Source organism: Mchenga conophoros, linkage group LG8 (genome assembly GCF_057382185.1).
Source record: "Mchenga conophoros isolate Kocher_MC1m ecotype Shallow Benthic linkage group LG8, M_conophoros_male_GT1.1, whole genome shotgun sequence".
In the NCBI taxonomy this organism is placed as follows: Eukaryota; Metazoa; Chordata; class Actinopteri; order Cichliformes; family Cichlidae; genus Mchenga; species Mchenga conophoros.
In genome coordinates, this window is record NC_140533.1 from 27039455 (window position 1) to 27053027 (window position 13573).

The 13573-nt window shown below is 40.8% G+C and overlaps 1 protein-coding gene across 1 annotated transcript in view; it reads right to left on the bottom strand.

Moving 5' to 3' along the window:
• Positions 1 to 11869, bottom strand: part of LOC146568936 (uncharacterized) — a 100021-nt gene extending 88152 nt beyond the window's left edge. The window contains exon 1 of the mRNA XM_085285332.1: positions 11576 to 11869. The gene's annotated coding sequence lies outside the window, so the exon portion shown is untranslated. The remainder of the gene's footprint in view (positions 1 to 11575) is intronic.
• Between the last annotated feature and the right edge of the window lie 1704 nt (positions 11870 to 13573).

The window sequence follows — 13573 nt, forward strand, 5'->3', positions numbered from 1 at the left end:
CCTGGCAACTGTAACAATAAGTCTAATTAGACATCTCCCTCACCCAGCTGAACAGAGAGATTCATAAAAAGCTAAAAAAAGCTAAGTTGCTAAGGCTATAGCAGGGTTTAGAGCCAGCTACAAACCAGCAGCCTCGGTATGAGCAAAGGAGCAAAGCAGTTATAAGGAAAACTATGAAGAAGAGTGGAAGTTATAAATATACTGAAAAGTTATGTAAGTAACTGACATTTGTTTTGTTATATAAATCTGGTGCATCTGCCTTTGGTTATTAAGATAAAATATGTCAGGTAAAGGTGGGTGTATAAAAGCTAATTTTCAGTTAAGTATTTGTCTCTTCACTAGCTGGATCCTTTACTTTTAGTTGTTTAGTTTTGTTCTATTATGCCACCCAGCAGCATCCTTCATGTTTTACTTCAAATTTGAGAAAAGTTAGTCCTTGAGACAGGCCTAATTTTGTGGCACAAACGGTCACTTTTGCTTCTAGTTGCTAAAAGTTGCCAAATGTCATTAATTTTCCACATCTATGGTCCCTACATCTCTTCCTTTGTGCATACCCCGTTACTCCACATTCACTGGATAACAATAGGTGATTAAAATATGAACACTGACTGGTTTATCTTTCTTTCTGACTATTAAGGACAGATAAACATGCTTTATTCAGTACGATGTGTAAATAGCAATTGAGTCCATAAACCCATCAAGAAAAGAGTTACGCCCCCTGCTGGCTATTAAAAAGAATGCACTGTCCTCCAACTTTTATATACAGTCTATGAGGACAGTACAACTCATCTAATTTTCTCCACAGTTACTTCATAACAAGCTGAAAAATTCACATTTATACTTAATATTTAGCTAATCTGGGTCATGTTATCTAACAGCTTGTATATTTGGAACATACAGCAATACCAGCATTTTCTTTTATTTTGCAGCAGCTTTTAAATAATTCAGTGACCACAAAACAGATGCTGCTGGAGAAGACTTATTGGATGCTGACACTATATAACAGATGTTCAATAATTTATGTGACATGAAGGAAGTTGAATGACACGTGAGCTCTTAAATCAGTCCTCTCATGTGAGCTGAACACATCAGAGATATAAAAGCAGGTAAAAGTACGCTCTCATTCCCCTGAAATATTTAAGAGAAAAAGCATTTTTCACTTTTTTTCCTCCCCACACAAACATGACTCTTTCTATACAAACATTTAAGTGCATTCCTTTAATAATATCAGACACCTAATCCACGAGCAAAATCTGCTTTTTAACAAGCAGATCGAGTTATTGTTGAATATTATATCACTGGGCCATAAAAAGCGTTCCCATCAGCACAAAGTGAGATGTCACAGAGAGCTTTCCATGTATAGCAGGAACCAGACTCGCCACCTCCACATGTAACAGGTACAAGAAAAAACACGTTTCCATCTGCAGAGACTCATTTGATGATATCATGTTTGTGGGTCTTTAAACCTTTTAAATCTTTACTTAGAAATTTGCATATGATGGTTAATTAGTTATGTGTACAAAAACTCTTCCTGAGTTGAGTCCACGGCACAATATTATATATGACAACAGTGTAACAACATGCAAAGAATTACAAAATAAAACAGGAACTGGTCAAACAGATGTTCTTAAATTTACACACAGTATATAATAACATGCTGCACTGGGTGGACATTTATTGTGACATTCACTTTATTTTCTTACAAATATTTTAGATAAATTGATTAACTTTACAACAATAAGGAAATATAATACGAGAACACTTTTGGTGGGCTAAATTAACAATAAATGATCATGCACAATCCCCGACGTCATTTAAGTCAGCTCTGGGTCATGAGAATCAATTTTATCCCGACTAACAGCGACAGCATTGATCCTGCCGGGTCGTCATCAGACAGTCAATACATCAAAGTCGTAACATACACTGCATGATATTTGATTCAGACTCAAAAGCGAATAATGTTTGCAGTTGTGTCTGACCTGTTTGTCTCTCTGTGATGTTTAATGCCAGTGCGACTGACCCACAACATTTCAGATTTACACTGTGGCATTCTCAACTAAGACTTTGTCCTTCTCCGGTCTTCTCAGATGGCCTCTGGACAGCTCGTAAGCACAAAAGACGCTCAAATGAAAGTTTAACTCATCAAAGTGAGTTTAAAAGTTTCTAAGCTGAGATGGAGTGTGAAATATTAGTAGTGTCTACATATCAAAAGTACACTGTTTAGAAAAATAAACACTGCTGGATGTCTATACTGGACTGGGTATCAAGCCACAAAGGGCTGAATTGGGACATGCTCCTAATGAGACGACAGATCGTGTTCTGGGGGAACGCAGGTCTGGACCAGGACATCACTCCGTGGCATCAATTTCTTCATCCTGCAGGAACGTCTTGCATAGTCTCACCACATGAGACGGGCAGTGTGGTTCACCAAGACAAACCCAGAGCCCACTGCACCAGCATAAGGTCCAACACTGGGTCCAAGGATTTAATCGCAATACCTAATGGCAGTCAGGGTGTCATTGCCTTGTCTGTAGAGGACTGTGTCTGTGTCACTCACCCACCACCAAACCAGTCATGCCAAACAATGTTACAGGCAGAATAATGTTCTCCACGGCTTCTCCAGACCCTTTCAAGTCTGTCACATGTCCTCAGGGTGAACCTGCTCTCATCTGTGAAAAGCATCAAACCAGTAGTGAGCCTGCCAATTCTGGTATTTTATGGCAAATGCCAGTTAGGCTCCACAGTGTCAGGCAGTGAGCACAGAGGATGTTGGGTCCTCAAACCACCCTCATGAAGTCATGTTTCTGATTGTTTGGACAGAGACATTCCCATCACTTCTGTAGTTATGACAGTGCTCATCCTGTTCCTCCTTGGACAAAGGAAGACACAGCAAACCTTCTGGCAATGGCATCCTGGAGAAGTTGGACTACCTGTGCAACCTTAGCAGGGTCCAGGTATCACTTCACGCAACCAGTAGAGACACTGACCCTAGCCAAATGCAAAACTAGTGAAAAGCAGCCAGGAAAGATGAAAAGGGAAGAAAACTTGTAAAACTAGCACTCCTGTTGTAATTTCATTAAACACAGAGGTATTTTATGCTTTGACATCTAGTTTAGCCCTCGAAGCAGACTCATCGTTTATGTAGATAAAGCTCCACAGCTCTATGAAACGTCAGCACAGTCAACATGCATCCTCCTCCACCAAGCACAAGGATCATGTCTGGTTCTGAGTAACAATACCGGCTAATCCAGTCCTCTAAGAAGACAAACTTGGAGCTAAAGCAGCTTAAATGTATTAATACCTCAAAAAGTTTGGAGATGTTTGCAAGTGACGTACCTCTGACATCATGGTGTTATTCCTTCTGGAAAATCTAGAGACTTCACTTGGTTTCCTCTGAGGTGAGACAGGTGAAAATGACAGGCAGAAATCAGCACCAGCCCACCTCATCCTCTCTCTCTCTTTCCCTCTATGTCTCTTTCTCTCTCTGCAGACTGCACCAGCCAACACCAAGCCAGCTTTCGCCCTCCAGCAGCGTCAGCACTCCTGAGGCAGATGCGGATGAGAGTTTTGAAAAGCGGCGAGCCTGCAGGAAAGCAACAGCTCTCTCGTGTTTGACCGCTGTCCTAATTTAGACAAATAATGTTAAGGACAATCAAATTAAAAGATTATGTCGACTGTCTCCACCGGCCAGTGACGATCTTTGAGGGTGATCTTGGGAACAACGGCACTCATTGATCGATGGGGTTGTAAAAATAAACTCCTTGTTGTGACAAGCAGAGGATCAACACTGGATGTCCTTGACTCCAGAATTTGCTTTCCTATTATTTTCGCAGTGTAATGCAGTTTTAAGACATCTTCTTCTGCTCTGGGAAACCGTGACTGACTATTTTAAATACTTTGCACCTGTTTGCATCTGTGACTTCTTCTGCTTATTAAATGATGAAAGGAAATGAAAATCACCAAGACAACATACACTAAGGCAAGCTGCTTAATCCAAACAATACATCACTTTTAATGCTCATCTCTGAGTCTGTCTCAGAGCTAATTTAACATACTTAGACTAGAGCATGCTCATTATCATCCTTCACTGTCGGCCATGCAGAGATCCAAGCTCCCCCTCTGTAACACACCTGACTTCCAGTTGGCTTGTAACTTAAATAATCAAATGACTTTCCTAGACAAATGTTAATGGACTGCATTCTAAACCCTGTTTTAAAGATGCTTTCAAGTTATTGTGTGCGTGGAATTTCTTTTTAGACCATGAAACTGTTTATAAATAGATGGATTTAGCTTCCGTCCCATCCAGCTACCCTGGAGTAGGCTTCATACTCAGACTCCTTTACTCTGTGGATTCCTTAGAGTAAAGATCAAGGAAATCAACTGTAAAAGTACAATTTTTGGAATTCTAAAGACCTGTGTGCACAAAACAAATAAATAAATAGACATAGGTTTGTCTCATAGGAATTAGACCCAGTGTTTCAGTGTTTTTCACTTTATCTGTCTTTCAAAGGCAAGCGTCGGTTCCTGTGGGAGATAGCAAGCAACGACAGACCCAAGTGTTAGTGGACTTGGAAATTCATACAGTAGCCATGTAGGGAGTGAGGGAAAGTCAGCAGTTACACAACAGCTGAAAGAGGACTGGGTCAGAAACTCCAAGTCCAGAAATAAAGACAGCAGAAACCACTAATGATCTCTAGAACTCCAGAGAGAACTTCTGGACCAAAGGCTGTCTCTTTCGTTCATACTGGCACGAGCTGAACTAAACTGTAAGTCTCCAAAAGTTGATTCTGTTCATCTGGACGTAGCGTTTTGTGGGAGAAACGTTTCGTCACTCATCCAAGTGACTTCTTCAGTCTCAGCTGACTGCAGGTTTCCCCAATCTTATAAACAGTACATTTGCATAATGACTGAAACCAGCCCACTGAAGGAAGAATGGGCTGGGAGGTCAGTTCCTTAATCATAATTATGCAAATTCTCATGACCAGGAAATGGTCATGATATTTACCTTCCTGGATGATTGAGAATGCATCAAGACGTAAACTGTAAGTCAGTCTAAGGGTGTTTTTCCACCTGTGGTGTTTAGTCTGTTTAAACTGAACTCTGGTTTGTTTTTCCCCCAGTGGGGTTCATTTGTGTAGATGTGAATGCAGTAATCGCACTCGGATGTGGACCAAAACAACCGCACCGAAACCACCTCCTTCAAAAGGTCTATTAACTGCAGAGAAGTTTGTTCATGGCATGAATGTGACCTTGATCTTAACCAACTACCAGATGTACACTGTGTATGGTTTGTATTCAGGAATGTGGCAAGCTACTATAGATGTACAAAGGTATGCACGGGCTAGCAACTAGCTGTGAAATGAACTGAAATTCTCTGTTTGTTTTTGTTTCTCCCACCTGGGACACATCTGGGGGTAAGTGACATTCTCCGTTGTGACATATTTTGGTTCACTTGGATTTTTCCCTGGTGAAAAGAAACTAAACCACAGTTTACAAACTCATTAACTGATTCGTGCCAGAGTAATCGAACTGTAGGTGTGAAAACACCCTAAAATTGCAGGGAGGGGCAATCGTGTACCATTGTGAAGGTAGGAGGTGCACTTTGTAGCCAGGTCTGTCTCTGAGTGATTGTGTGAGGCATCTGTCTTTTGCACAGCTGCAGCACCGTGCAGTCAAACACAAACACAGATACCTTGGTCTTAGTAACAAAGAAACTAAATGTTCAAGCGTGTGGAGACATCTCACTGGAGTGTATGCTGATAAGACTCATTGCTACAGGTGCAACAAGTTGTTTTTCATGCAAATATTAATGCACACACATACAACATGTCCAGGTTTCTAAATACTCCACCAAAACTTCCAGGGGCAGTCAGGTGATACAGAAGAGTGTGTGCTGGATCCTCCAAATGCAATGGGGAAATTAAGAGGTTTCTCACACTGCTTGAAAAATAAAAACTGTAATTATAATAAATATTTGCAGGAAATTCAAGTCACAGTTTGTTTGCCTTTAAGTGATGCACGTAATGCAAAACTCCCTGTGAGTTCGCTACATTTTATGCAAAATATTTACTGAAATCATTATGTACACTGTACAGGAAATAAAATCTTCTAGAAAATAAAAGCAGCCTTGTAAAACAGATTCCTTACAATCAAGTGCACTATAAAAACTTGAGTATACCGACAATCAAAACAGTGTGTAACGGAGCTTGTGATATATGCAACTGTACTGCTCAATTAAGCCCCTTAGAATCAGATAAACAGCAATATCACTTGCCACCGGACACTTTAGCAGGGTGCTGTGGGCTATCAAGCGTCAGGAAAAATCAATTACTGGCAGTGAAATGTGACCAAACAGCCAAGAATGATCCCCACACTCATATTGCACCGTTACTTAGTGGCCAGCATGACACAAACAAGGAGGCGTTTCAGCATGTAACAAGCCGAAAGCAGATTTGCATTTCATTAATCACACAGGATCCAGGACACTGCAAAGCGCTCCATCTGCACCGGAGCCAACATCCAGAAAAAGCTATAGAGATTGGAGGGGTGAGCAGCACATGACCAGTCATTACAGGGAAACACAGCAGGAATGTAAAATGCTAATACTCTCCATCATCACACAAGCCTGCTGCTATCCAAATGCTAAAAAGCCCCTTACATTGCCAGCACTGTCGCCTCTGAAATACTCCCACTAGTACCACACCTCCAAAACGTATTCCTGGGCCTGTTATGAGTAGAAAATACACCTTACGGCTCTTCATAACAGTTACTTCAAGGGTGGACGTACTTACTGCTCATTCGTTGAAAGAAAAGAAAGAAAAGACACATTAGTAACCATGGGCTGGAGAGAGCAAGGAGTGGGAGAGTGTAGGAAGAAATAAAAACAGACGTGGGAAGGAGAAAAAACTGTAATTCAAGACTGCTCTTGTCCCTAATGCTATTTTCTCAGCACCATTAACAGCATGAGAACAGCAACAGGGCTGACCAGTTCAATCTTCCAATAAGAACTGATGGGAACACAAACATTGTTAGCGTTAACTACTTTGTTATCGTGGCTCACACACAGGCCACCGAGGCATCAATATAACCTGTTATCCACTAACCGAAGCACCGAGCTGTTATTAATTATATTTTTTGCTAACTGTCAGCAAATATGAGCCGTACTGAACAACATGTTCCATAAATATAGCCTGAATCCCTGCCTGCATCTCTTTTTCACAGAGTGTGTCTGATGTTCTGTGCTTGAAATGAAAAACAAACAGGATGAGATTGACTTTGCTGATCAACTAGAGAGAGTAATAACTACGGAACAGTTATTCTGGCTTGACTTTTGCAAAACTACAACAATTTTCTGTTCAGAAGAAATTCTAAAATCGATTTAGTGTTTTGTGAGCAAAAACGTAGGAAAGGAATGTAGGAAATTGTAAATGCAGCTCTAGCAGCTAGAAAAATGTCAAAAATGTGAATTCTACAGTTACTTTGTAATTAAGATTCTTTTCTTTTACTGGATTTGAGAATAATACATTTTTACTTCATACAGCCTGAAATCAGAGACTGTATATGAAAGATGGACGTGGCCACCATGACATCACACGTTGGTCTTGGAGTTGGCCTCAAGTGGCCATTACAGGAACTGCAGTTTCTGGCACTTCCAGTTTAATGTCTGACAATATTTTCACGGATCAGCCATTAAGGTGTGGCGGATAAATACAAGAGAATAAAATGATACGACCAAGACAAAAATTGTGGTATTTTGTAAATATAATAATAAACGCAAATTCACTGTGTAATTGTGTAACTTTATTAGAGCGTCCTCCTGAAATGCACCAACAACATTGAGAGTAACATCCTCCTCTCTGCCTCTTAATGCTCTCTGGTCGCTATGGTAATGTTTCTTTCAAAATAAGACACACAACTACAACATGGGAAAAGACCCAGTTAACGATAAACCCCCTGAAAACCATAAATTTCACACCTGAGCCTCGACTCTCACGGCCCGGTACCAAAAGACTCACGGACCAGTACCGGTCCATGGCCCGGGGGTTGGGGACCACTGTTTTAGCTCAAAGTTTTAAGTCAAACTACCGTAACTCTTGAACCCCCAACAATTGATTGTGTTTATCTGGATGTAGTGTTTTCAGTGGGAGAAACGTTTCATCACTCAGATGCCTGACGTAATGTGACCTCAGTCTTGACGTCTTTGATCAAGACTACGTTCAGATGAACAGAATCAACGTTTTGGGATTTCCTTACCCGGATGATTGAGCAACTCTTGAACCAATATCGCAATCACACAATTCCAAAGGTTCCTGAAAGCAGCAACTCTGTGCTTTTCAGAGATATTAGGGTCTTGAGGACACCTACACAAAAACTCAGTTCGCAGTTGGAAATTTTTCATGGAACACCCCCTCAACTTGGATTTCCTACTCAGAAAGTTGGAGCCGTCCAACATAGCCAGAGTTAGCAATCCAAGATAGCAGCAATGAATATGAACACTAAAAAAACTAAACTTTTAACCTCCACTGCCACTGCTGTGCATTTTTGACTCACTAAATACCAGACCAGTCTCTATCAGTTGCTAAAAAACACAACAGCAAGGCCAAAATTTGGTGACTTTAAAGGCTTCGTTTGAACTAATTTTGCAGCTGGAAGACATTTAAATGAAAATATGCATCATAACTGAAGGTGTAGTTACTTTAGAGTTTTTGTTAAGAGATAAGATCGACCTTCACATGCAGTTACAGATTCAACAAAGCAGACAGATGGTATTTATCAGGATATCGTCTATGTCTTTATTTATTTATGTGCAGCAGGTACATCATGATTGTTTGTGGTTTTTGAAATATTTTATTAATATTTTCAATAAAACGTACATGTATTGAAAACATTTAGAAGATATTGTTTCCTACTACTTGGTGATAAGAGGAAGAATAAAAAGTTGGGCTTATTTATCACCTTACATTTCTATTTTTCCACATTTTAGAAGTAAATATCCAGTGTGTTAATTCCACTGTTTTATTTTACAGATTTGGATAATCAATATATAATACTATCATCAAATTCACCTGACAACAGTAGCTAAAATTAGAATTAAGGAACCAATAGTCACAATAACACACCACTCTGCAGGTTATTTATTTATTTATTTATTGTCATTAATGCTACTTATGTTTAGGACGTCCTGGATGCTCCTCTGCTGTCTCTCTTCAGCAGGTATGTCTTTTAAAGCTTTAGAACTTTTTTCATACTGCTGGTTAAAGAAAATAAATCCAAACAGTAAAACAAAATTGTCCTTTAGCTTGAATTTAAAGGGCAGGTTGTTCCATATACTGTGCTGCATATAGTTGAAGTCTGTATTGATCTGCAAAAAATAGTCCCCAACAAATACTTTATTTATGTTTCCTATAGTAAAGTCTACAGAAAAGTGCTGTTGCAGGAAATTACTGAGCCCTTTTTTTTTAGTATTTTTGAACTTGGGGCTTGCACACCGTGGTGCAGACTGCATAGAAAGTTCTGGAAATCCTGGAAATCCTTGTCTTTATACTATAATTAGCCCTTTGCCCTTGTAAGGGCATTCAGCAGCTTCTAATACCTGAAATAAAGTGATATAAAATTATGGGGCTGCAGGGTAACATACACCAGCAGCTCCAGCCTCCTCAGAGAGACGCACTGACTAACAGTCCTGCACACATGATGGAGTAGCTGTGCGTTTATGTGCGTTTTACTCCTCCTGGAAACCAGGAAAGATGGGAAGAATAGTCTTTTTCTACCCCCACCATCCACTCCCTAAAACCCAGAAGCTGGGTCTAGACTGAGCCCCACACAGGGGATTTATAAACTGCAACAAATGAAGACAAAATGCTTCCAGCTGCCCTTAGTGGAAGGATTGGATCTGCTCTTGGGACTTTACAGAGGGACGTTTGACAGGGTCTCTGACTGGCCACACAGCTTTGTCCTTTCTGAACAGCAGAGCAGACGACATTATTTTTCTGCAGCGTAATTTATCAGGAGCGAAGAAATTTCTGCAAATTCTGCAGATATTAAAATGCAGTCTCACAGCAGCATGCATGTGACACAGCTGAAAGCTTTTCTAATCTATTTGTTCTTGTGTGTACTGATATGTGTTCATGCTCATAACATTTTGAAGGGTGACAAAATTCCACATTTGGATTGGTTGATGATGGCGTGAATCCATCACATCAAAGACTTCTGCACTTCAGTTGTAATTTTTTGATTTGAAAAACACTTGCCACTTTTTTTTAAAGCTTACTTGGTTGCCACAGTAACACCTCCCCGCAGTGTCTGGATAACATACATGCTGCAGGCATGAAATATACTTCCTACTAAAGTACAGCGAGCAGCTAGAATCCTCCATCAGACAAGGATGGGACGACCTTCCTCTCCCAAACGTCCAACAGCTGTTCTGCTCAGTTCCCAGATGTTTACAGGCTGTTGTTAAAAGCAGATGCTAGTGGTGGCAAACGTGGCCCTGTACCAGCTTTTTTGACACATGACCTAGTATTTTTCTTAAAATGGACCATGTTTACAGATTGAACAGGATTGGAGTTAGGCCTTGGTGCATGGTCTGATGGTTTTCTTTGCAAGCTCCTTTGACTACGATGACCTGGATGACTGAGAACCTTCACAGACATGGTCTGATGGTGTTTCCACGTCCAAATCATTGGCAACACAATAACCTGATTGGTCACCTGCAATGTTGAACCTGGACCTACATTAGTTTTGATGATCCAGGAACAACACCAACATGGCGACATCACATCGTGCCACGAGTCTTCTTACACCTAGAGGAGTCGCCCCCTGCTGGCCATTAATAAAATGCGGGTTTAAGCACTTGTGCGTTTTCCTTTATGTCAGACCAGGAAGCTAGATTCATCTTTTATAGGATCTCCGTGCAGTACATAAAATGTATACACAGCCTACTGGACTGAGGCATTGTACTGTAAAGTGCAAGTTCTTACTCTATTGTAAAATTACATTTGTTTTTTTACTGTAAAAGTGAAATTAAGAAAATCAGAATTTAAAACAATCTGAAATCTGTTTCAATGATTAATGATTGCACCACACAAACGTTGAGTAATCATTACGGGTTAAGCTGTTGCTGTTACATCTCAGTGTTTTTAGCTTTTTAAATCTTAGATCTGGGGGAATATTCATGGCTGGGCGGAAAGATGCATATCCAAACAAATCACCTCATCCTTTCATCTGCCTGAAATCGGGACCAAGGTGCATTCGCCTGCGTGTCTCCAGGTGCAGACCAACTTATCTGGAATCCTCTCACGTCCACACTCACCTTAGCTAAAACAGTGCAGCGCCAACTTTTCGTGCCAAGGGCAAAACTTGGCTGGAGCTGTGAATGGCACGCACAGATGCGTCAATGACACAGGTATCAGTGCGCTGTTGTGACCTTTCTCCGGCGGTTCCGTATCCTACAGGTCGATGTGCCAGTGATGCAGTGCCTCAACTTATGTGTGCACGCACACACACAGCAGGGCTGAGAGCTGCTCCGTATCCTGCACGAAGGTGAGACATAGCCGACAGGAAAGCGTCTACTCACCAGGAAACGTGCTCCGGAGCAGCTTCTTGTCTACCCGGTCCAGGAGATGATGAGACGCTGTTGCATCGCTGTCTGCGGCAGGCGGCACGCTGAGAGTGCCACTGCGGTCCACATTTATCCGCTCTGTGTGCGCGCGCGCGCTCGCGTGTGCGTGTGTGTGTCGCGTGAAGAGAAGAGAGGCTCGGTGTGTTTCACGTCAGGTGGAAACTGACGCGTTGCTGTGAAATGAGCATCTCCTCCTCGTCGGGATTTTTCTGTCAGACATCTCAACTCTTCCACTCTCTGCCTCTCTCTTCGTCTTTGCGAGGCAGCCTCCTCTCCTCTCCCTCCCCTTCAGGCTGGGCATGCCCAGTCTGTGCCTCTTCGTGAGCACCAACTTATGACTTGCAAGCTGTGGTGGAAGAAGAAGCACTTACATCCTAAAAGTGGCCAGTTCAAAAATAAATAACCCAGCGCAAATGCAGTTGTTTTTGTTTTTTTGTATTTGTAGAATACAAAATCTGAACTTTTTATGCAGCTTTAACAGTAGTACGGTGTGACTGGTAAAGTTACATTTTAAGTATATGACATCATTAATGGGGGAGTTACGCACATTCTCCAGCTCCATATTTGTATTTTTGAGTTCTGCTATAGAAGCTTTGCATGATTCACAGTTCATGATAATCCTTGTTTATCAAATACTCAGTTTTGAAGCAGCTCCTCAGTTCATCCTCCACCATTGAGACCACCTTGCCTTTAAGCCTGCTCTCTGATTGGTTGGTCCTTGAAAAAGGATTTCGTGGGTGGGACCTCTGAGATTACCATATTAGGGACATCCTCTCTTCATGACGTCACACAGAGCCAAAGACAGAAAAAAACCCTTTTGTGCACTTTTGGCTCACAGGCAATAGTTTTGCATACACTATTTTATAATTTTGTTAAGAGTCTTTAATAGTGCTTATTTTCTGTCATATCTGCACTGTTACAGAGGTGGATTCTTATTAAATATGGTCAAAATTTCAAATAAAGAGGACAGAGTTTGTATCTCTGTGAACCAAAGGCCAAGGCTTCATACAGTTTTCCTCTTCTGCTGTTGGTTAATATGGTTTTAACAGTAACGATAATATACTTGGCTTCCCTAATATATTTCTCTGGCACACAACTGTAAGCACAGACATTTCATCAACCTGTTGGTCAAACCTTTTGTTTTCTTTGAGATAACCACACATTAAAGGTTGGCTTAACTGCAGCTAAAATGTGTTTTTTTTTTTTATTCAGCCCATCAGATAAAAGCTGCAGTTCCCCTAATGACCACTTCAGGCTGGCTGGGAATCAGTAACCACAGATGCCTAAATTAAAATGTCCAACTTTGCAGAATTTAAGTTTCAACCCTGGTGCAAAGAGACAGATTTTGCATTTATGGATAGTTTTGTCCTTCATTGCAACTGTCCCGTTGTTGTTGTTGTTGTTGTTGTTGTTAATCGTTCACCTGTTGCTTGCTGACCAAACGTTTTCTTGCTCACTTATAATTTGCCACTCACCCATCTTGTCCAAAACAGTCACCTCATGTTCGAGGCTATATAAATAAAATTTATTTGAACTGAAAAAAGTGCAAAGTCTTCAACGTATTGAATACAGAGGTCTGCAATAAAAGTAAAAAAGCAGGATTTTGTCTTATCCATGTAACTTCAGGATTACCTGGATAAGATGCCACAGTAGCTTATGCTGCAAACCTAACCTGCTCTGGAACAGATTATGTTCAACAAGTATAAAATCACCACCTACTGGCCGATCACTTATCTTGGAAAAAGCGCCACCATTCTGTGTGTAGATAGGAGGGTCTAAAGTTTTTCACTTATTTCTGCAAACAATTTTACTTTTCTACAAGTATTAATAAAAGATCCTAAAGAGGATTATGCAGACTAAATCAGAATCTGAAGAGGATAAAAACTTTTAAGTCATGTCTATGTTTTATATACGGCTATAGTTTCAGACCAGGGGAGGCTGCTCCAAGGCAAA